At 42.7% G+C, this 8,682-nt stretch overlaps 1 long non-coding RNA gene across 1 annotated transcript in view; it reads left to right on the top strand.

Annotated features, from left to right (window-relative positions):
- Positions 1 to 3,725, top strand: part of LOC123518064 — a 4,128-nt gene extending 403 nt beyond the window's left edge. Inside the window, exon 2 of the long non-coding RNA XR_006678660.1 lies at positions 3,368 to 3,725. This is a non-coding gene — a long non-coding RNA (uncharacterized LOC123518064). The remainder of the gene's footprint in view (positions 1 to 3,367) is intronic.
- The last annotated feature ends 4,957 nt before the right edge of the window (positions 3,726 to 8,682 follow it).

Here is an 8,682-nt window from a genome sequence, read left to right as displayed (position 1 = left end):
TAGCTATTATCATCGGCCAAACCATCATCATTGCAACCATCGCTATAACGATCACCATTGAAGTTGTCATTACACATCCAGCAAGCCACGCATGAGAACCGTTACTAACACTACCGTCACCATCTAATACCATCACCATCGTCACTAATAACACAATTGCTACCATTTCCATCACAAATAGCATAACTATCACGCTACTCTCGCTTTCCTCATCACAGGCATCACTATCCCAGTCATCATTGTCATCTAGGAAGCGCACTCGTTCAATCCTCTCAGTTGTCATGTTCGCACCAATCACCATCTACACCAACCACCACCACCATCTCACCACCACCATCAACAACAACAGCAACAGCAACAATCTAAACTCTACCGTTCATCATCATGACCACCACACTCACTAACACAACTAAAACGCTGAACACCAGCACCACAACCACGATGCATTTCACCCTTACCACTTAACCATTACTTCATCACTGCCTGACCTCACCGCCACCGCCACCACCACCACCATCCAGCAGCGTAGCTCAGTACCTTCAAGCTTCAAGAATAGAGACACAACGAACTTGGCCTCCCCCTCTCATCTCCTTACGCTAATGGGATATTATTAAGACGGCAAAATAAGGGAACAAGGATCTCTGCGCTCACACATACAAGACAATCAGGAGGTTACACACAGCACGAGAGAGCCAATACTTCCCTTTATTATTGGGTTAAATGCTACTACTGGGGGAGTAACTATGGTATTCTGAAGACTGAAAACGAGAGTGTGATGAAAAACTGTTACAAGGAGAACTATGGAGTACTCAGGAAGAACGTGGCATGTTAGTTATATGCTAGTTATACAATCAAGAGGAAAGTAACAACATCTTTATACATCGTTCTGAAATAAGGATGCCGTTTTCTGAAGCCAGTGTGTGGAGGCTTCAGTTGAGAATAGATTATTATGGTCTGCATTCTAAGAACTCTTCGTCGTTTAGTCTTTTACATTCTGCAGTCTCTTAGTGAAAGATTTTATTCCCTTCAGTACCATGACGCGTTTCCATATTCATTCTACTTACTATTTGGTGATGTTATAGAGCATCAGAAACTCATGAGGAGGATCAAAATAGTGAAGACTCTGACCATTAATCTTCTGACCTCTATAGACCCTTCCTAATGTCAATAAGATAGTCTAATCGTAAACAAATCTCTACGTTAAAATGTATCACAGTTTTAAAGAGGTTAAAGGCTTTCAATAGTACTTTTTGTTTTAGGGATGGTTGTTTCATAAGGATTCTGAATTATCAATGGGAAATATTATTTTTGACACCCAACTGATTATATCCTCTCCCCTTGAAAATGACCCTGGTGAAAGAACAAAGCCTTTAAGAACATGGACCTTTGTCTTCTCATGCGTTATCGTGGCAGCGGCTCTTCCAGAATGCACCTTCATTACTTCCTCGTCTCTAGCTTACTTGATTTTTTTTTCTGGCTTTTTGAATAACCACAGAGGATGCAGTAGTTTCCTTTCTTTCTTTTCTTCTTCTTCTTCTTCTTCTTCTTCTTCTTCTCCCGCTTCTCAGTATTCACAATAATCAGCATCACAACAAAACAAGTACCAAGATTAACCAGCATTCCACTCGCTAGCCACTATCATCTTCATCATCAGCGTTAATATCCAGGTAACTGCCGTACATGCAAGTTTCCCCCTTTTCCTTCTCAATATTCTGCTGGTCACTAAAGAGAAAAGTTCCCAATTACTTCCTTTGTATTTTCGCGGTATGGCTTCTTCTTGGCACACGCTGCAGCCATTAGTGTCCCGTCCTGTGACCAGATTATTACATGACTTTGCATGAACTGTGATAAATTCGGAGCCAGGAATGTTCTATTCTATTTATCGATAAAATCCTTATGTATGAAGTTTCTCTTTTCCGTTACGATAACAGTCACGTGGAAGTTTTCTTTATTTCGTCACCTATACTGTAAACAATCATCGGAAGAAAGGATAGAAACATTCCATTCACCGCACTATAAAATTATCGTACTTAATCCATTCAGTGCTATGACGTGTTTTCATATTCATTCTGCTTACTAGTTGGTGATTTTATACAGCTTTAGAAACTTAAGTGGCCGTTGAAATAGTGAAGACTCTGGCCATTAATCTTCTGACTTGCATAAACCCTTCCTAGTGAAAATAGAATCGTTTAATCGTACCCAAAACTCAAGGCAAAATGCGTCCCAGTACTGAAGGGATTAAGGTCCCCCACTCACATTACGAGCATGTCACGATCTCTTCACCTCGCTAACACTATATACGAAATTATCAGTAGCGCGGATTCATAGCCAAAAACTAAATTAGATTCCTTTCCGCTATAGAATGACCATATTTAAGGTCTTCGTCATACATTACGAGAGATCACGCGCATGTTTTCCTCTTCTTGCTAGCCATACCAAATCATTTACAGGCATGGATTAAAACAAGGAACCATCTATTTCATCTCGCTATAGAATTACGAGCTATATTCCACCTACTCCCATTCCATCACGCGCGCAATGTGGAAGTTCTCTATCTCTCTAATTATAAACGATCACCCGGAACTGAGGCTGCTGACTCGTCAAAATCTGTTGGAATGGCCTTATCTACGATTTATTGATACATTAAGTGGAGTGAAAGCTTTTGTTTTTTATTCGTTTATTTGATTTATCTTCTAAGTACTTCTGTTTACCTCGCTCTTTTTTTACAGTACCGTTTCTGGCTAGTCTGTTTCTAGTTCACGTCTGAAGATTTATTGTTTATCTCACACAGACTTTTTTTTTTTAGCTCTCAAGTACTGTAGTTTACCTTACTGTGTATTTACGACCACAAAACTGCGTCAGGCTAACTCAAATCTTTTAAAAATAACCATATTCTAGGTTTTGTGTTACATCTTCACGTGTAAGGTCCGGTTGTCTCGCCAAAGCTGTTATCTTACTGTACCTGTAAACGCCCATTCATAGTTGGAAAGGTTCTGTTTACCTTGTAAGGGATCTCTCTCTCTCTCTCTCTCTCTCTCTCTCTCTCTCTCTCTCTCTCTGTCCATTAGAAAGAATGAAAAATTTAGTTTCGACTTGAAAGTTTAGCGAAAAATAATTTGTTGTCAGCCACTCAATATAACTTCGGGCCAGCGGCGGGGTGACGGAGCGAGTGCAGTTTTCCTTGCACAAATTGGTCACAAATTCAAAGGGACGTGGACAGAGATACAAGATACTACTGCTTTTATGGTTCCCGTTTCCATAAAGAAATGATAAATACATAAAACTAGGATACGTGCAGGCTGCTATAAAATGAACACATGAAACAGAGACGCAGTGTAATATTGATTTTGTTTCTTTACCTCCACAGAGAGCTGTTTCTAAATACAAGCATGTCAATGAGCGACGTAGAGACACACGAGAGCATTATACGGCCCTTCATTGCCTACAACGGAAATGAAAACAATTACCAACACATCCCAACGTCCGCCTCACCTCCGCATTTCCCTAAGCTAATAAAAACTAGGTTGCTTATAAAATCAAGAAGTGAAACAGACGAGAAGGGATCATTCTGCTAGTCCCTCCATGTTCTCAAAATTCAACTGGAAGCTTTGAATTAAAGAAAGGTTACAAGCACAACGTAATAAAGGTGGTGCCTCAATTTCTGTATTAAATAAGAGCTAGGATGTATTTGAATCTAAAAAAGAATATATACATAAAGAACAAAATGACAATAATAGTAACGAGGTGAGTTTTTTCCCGACTACTTTCGCTGATGTTTCTTCAGGAGAATCAGCGAAACTTGTCGGGAATAAACTCACATCCCTACACCTGTGTTTCTCTTCACCTCCTCCTTCAATAATAGTAATAATGAAACCACCAGATATTCTTACGTGGTAGGTTTCCATTAAGAAATAAAATATACACTTGTTAACTGAAATACGTAAGGACGAAGACACAATAGAAAGAATTATGCAAAGGACAGAGAGCCGGGATAATATGCATTGCTGGCCTTCACTGGTTCCTCCATTTCCATGAGAAGACAGACAGACAAACAGAGATGCCAGTAAATGTTTGTAAACTTTGCTTGCACATTCCAATTATGTTTCCAGTCCTCCATTCCTCCTCCTCCTTTCCCTGCGCTACACCGCTCTCTCCTTTACCGATTTCCTCGATCCCCTTCCCCGCTCCCATCTCTTCTGTACTCCCTCCCCCCGTTCCATATTTCTCCTCCCCGTCCCCAGTCTTTCCTCTCCGTCCTCATTCTCCTTCCCCGTCCCTACGTCTCTCTTCTTCTCGTCCCTACCCCTTGTTTCCTTTCCCGTCTCTCCTCTCTTGGCCCTAAAATTTTTCTCTATTCCATCTCTTTTCTCCCCTTCTCTATCTCTCTTACCCTCAACTTCCTGGTCTACAATTCTCCTTCAGTCTCTCTTCTTCCCGTCTCTCCTCTCCTGTCCCCAAATTTCTCCCTATTCCATCTCTTCTTCCCTTCTCTATCCTTTACTCTCAATTCTCCTGGTCTGCAATCCTCATTCCCGTACCCACCTATTCTCCCGCTGTACTCCTTTCGTCCTTCCTCCGTCCCATCTCTCCTCACGCTCTCAGCTTCACCCCCACCTCATCTCTCCTTCCAGCGCGGGCTCAGGATTGTGCTAACTCACATTACCACCAAATCGCCTTAACGTTATTGCCATCATCACTTCTGTTCATTTTTAAACGCCGGAGGAAGTAGTGGTGGTGGTGGTGGTGGTGGTGGAGGTGAGGCTATTTATACGTTCCTTACTTCCTTCCTTCTTTCCTTCGTAGTAGTGGTGGTGGTGGTGGTGGTGGTGATGTTTTAGATGGTAATGAAAGAGGTGGGAGAATATCATCATCATCATCATCATCACATTATCATCAAAATATTGAGCAACAATAGTAACAATAACAACAACAACAATAACGGCGACGACAATAACCACACACACATACACACTAGAGAGACAGACAGACAGACAGACAGACAGACAGACAGACAAACAGACAGACAAACAGACAAATAGATAGACAGACGGAATCCAACACAGCTCTAGACTAACATACATCAGTAACACAATGTGGCATGCGGGTGCCCTCCTGTCCCTGTCACACCCACTCACTACCCAGAGTTGCACTGACGCCTCACACACACACACACACACACACACACACACACACACACACACACACACACACAAATGATCAGCTTTACTCATTACCCTCATCAGTATTTCGTTTCATCTGTTCATACATCCCATCTTTCTTCACTCAGTCTCATTCCTTTTTTGCTTCGTTTTAGTTTTCCAGAATTAGTTTTCTCTCCATTTATCGATTAAAAAAACATTCATTACCTTTTCCTTTCTTTTCTTTTCTTTTCGCTGATTTTTTTTTTCACATTCTAAGACAAATTTCTTTCACTATTACAATGGCAATGATGATAATGATGATAATGATGATAATGTAATATCTAGGCCTCACTTCACCTCGATCAGCTAACAACTTGCCCTCCGATCCACCACCCTTTCAGAGGCAATAATTGGCTCTTCTATCAACACACCACCACCACCACCACCACCACCACGACCACCGCGGCGCCACAGCCAATACACAGCCCCAGCCCATCACCACTACTCGCGCCTCATTCCCAAACCACCGCCACCACATCTCTCAATCGCTATTCTCACCCCGCCGCTGTCATTACCCTCCTGCTGCTCTGAGTACACACACACACAATCTCTCTCTCTCTCTCTCTCTCTCTCTCTCTCTCTCTCTCTCTCTCTCTCTCTCTCTCTCTCATAAAAATCACAACTTACAACTTATCACTATTCTCACAAACTCTTTTCTCTTTCCACTCCTTCACCACCACCACTGCTACCACCACCACCACCACCACCACCACCACCACCACTACCCACTTCAGCAGCACAACCTCGAAATGTAGGACAAAACACCTTAAAGCAAAGCAAGACAGGATTTCTCTCCTTCCCTCACCAATACCCACCAATCCACGCCACCACCACCACCACCACCACCACCACCACCACCACCACCTCTACCACCACCAGGACGTCTGCCTACTGCCGACGACAGACTGGCGACTTTGCAAACGTAAGAGGCACCACCACTAGTACGATTTGTGATGTTGAGAATCCGTGCTGGTGATGATGGTGGTGATGATGGTGGTGGTGGTGATGGTGGTGGTGGATGGGGTGACTAAGGTATTGTTCCCTGTTGTGCTATGGTGTTTGTTCTTTAGTGTGGTGGTTGTTATGGTGTTGGTGTTGATTATGTGGTGTGTAGTTTGTGGTGGTGGTGGTGGTGGTGGTGACGTTACTTAATGCTATAGACTAGAGTGATTCATGTGTTCCTTCACTAAATCAGTACTGTGATTTTTACCTTAACGTTTCGGTATGATGAGACGATTTTATTGACATTAGGAAGAGTCTATGGAGGTTCAGAAGATAAATGGCCAGAGCCTTCACTATTCTAATCCCCACATAAGTTTCTGAAGCTGTGTAAAATCACCAAATAGTAAGCAGAATTAATATGAAAAACGCGTCATTATACTGAAGAGGTTAAGATACCATAATATAAGGAAATAAAGACCAACTCTACCAGCGTGTGTGTGTGTGTGTGTGTGTGTGTGTGTGTGTGTGTGTGTGTGTGTGTGTGTGTGTGTGTGTGTGTGTGTGTGTGTATTATTACAGTAGTCGCCGCATACCTTGGCACGGCACCAGTGGGATAATAGGTTGTGGGTGTGGGGGTGTGGAGTGTGAGGTGTGACGGTGGCAAGGACAAGGGGGCGCTGGACAGGTGACCCGTTAAGTGGCAAGATGATAAAGTTTACAGAGATTCAATACTAGGTCAATACTAGGTCACATACAGATCAACCCGATAAGTGAATAAAGTGTCTCTCTCTCTCTCTCTCTCTCTCTCTCTCTCTCTCTCTCTCTCTCTCTCTCTCTCTCTCTCTCTCTCTCAAATCTAACATCTTTAACCACCTCCACAGCAAGAAAAGCGAGTAAGTGGGATTATTATAACTGCTGCTCCCATAACCCAGTAGTAATGTGACCACAAATAATGATCGCTGTGTCCAGGAGCTGTCCATAAGGTATTGACTTGACCCAACCACGTATGGCGTCCCTCGGCCCTCCTAAGGTTATTGGAGACCGAGGAGGAATGTGTGTGTGTGTGTGTGTGTGTGTGTGTGTGTGTGTGTGTGTGTGTGTGTGTGTGTGTGTGTGTGTGTGTGTGCGAGTGTGAGTGTGCAGTTGCTATGTAGATAAAGATTTGGGATTAGAGTCGTGTTACATAATTTAATTTATCTATCTATTTATTTATTTATTGTTATGTGATGGCTTTAGTAAAAAAACCCTGTCCATTACTAGATTCAATGAATTATCTATGACAGTGAGAGAGTTAACTGTGAATTACGGTGTGCATGTAGATTTACTTATAACTGTGTGTGTGTGTGTGTGTGTGTGTGTGTGTGTGTGTGTGTGTGTGTGTGTGTGTGTGTGTGTGTGTGTGTGTGTGTGTGTGTGTGGTGTTGTGATGTATGATGTGATGCGGTATTATAAGGAGGTGTAGTGTGGTGACATGTGGTGGACTCTGAGGTATCTTGGCACGTTATGTGGTCAGAAATCGAGTAACTTCCTAAACCCACTTCTACTGTGTGTTGTGTTTTCCCTTAACCAATCTTACGTCCTCTGACCTCCCGACAATTTCCTTATACAGTACGACAGTTGATAAATCATGAGCGTGTCTGAGGACTAGAGATAAAATGAAGGAGAAACTAAACAGAAGGGCAGAGTGTGATGTTACGGAGTACTGCCAAGGCCGCCTTGGTACTGCCCACGACTACACCGCCTAACACCAATGAAGAACACATACTGACAAACAAGGCGCTTTTCTTCCCAAGTAATGTAACTTCAACAAATGGCTTTGATGTGATACAGAAATAAGATGTTGACAGCACAAGAGAGAGAGAGAGAGAGAGAGAGAGAGAGAGAGAGAGAGAGAGAGAATGACAATGAGGTAAAATATTCATTCTCACCACAGTACTTTGTTGATGAACTAGAGGAGACAATTACCAAAACGATGTCAGTGTGAAGGTAAGACAAACAGACAGACAGACAGACAGACAGACAGAATATGTCCACCACAGACGGTCACAATACTACCGACACTAATCTTTTTTTCATATTTTTCTTTCTCAGAGACGATGATAAGGTTGAAAGCGCAAGACTCCATTAGAGAGCTTTTTCCGCCCCAAAGAATCATACTTTTTGTTGGTTTTGTTAAGATAAGAGGCAAGAAGCTACATGTGAACCTCAAAGCGAAACTCTCACGACTGGCAGAATTATGTTGGAGGGCAGCGCTGGTGACGGTGTGTGAGGCGGTACAATGCGCGCTATTATACCTAAACGTGTCATGCAGAAGTGTTGCGTGAGTGGCGAGTCTAACCCATGCAAGTGCAATGTGCTGACAGTCTGGTAGGTTAGATAGTACGTGCATGTAAAAAGAGTGAAGTTGTGAGGTGAGGGTGATGATGTACGGTGTGTGCTGGTTTGATGACGTGGTGTTACTGTTGTGTGCAGTTGATGTGTTGGTTATGGTGCGGTGTGCTGAGAAGGTGTTATGTTGGTATGCTAAGAGAATATACAT

Source organism: Portunus trituberculatus, chromosome 43, assembly GCF_017591435.1.
Source record: "Portunus trituberculatus isolate SZX2019 chromosome 43, ASM1759143v1, whole genome shotgun sequence".
In the NCBI taxonomy this organism is placed as follows: domain Eukaryota; kingdom Metazoa; phylum Arthropoda; class Malacostraca; order Decapoda; family Portunidae; genus Portunus; species Portunus trituberculatus.
Note: the sequence above shows the minus strand (reverse complement) of the source record. Positions and strands in the feature narration are given on the sequence as shown.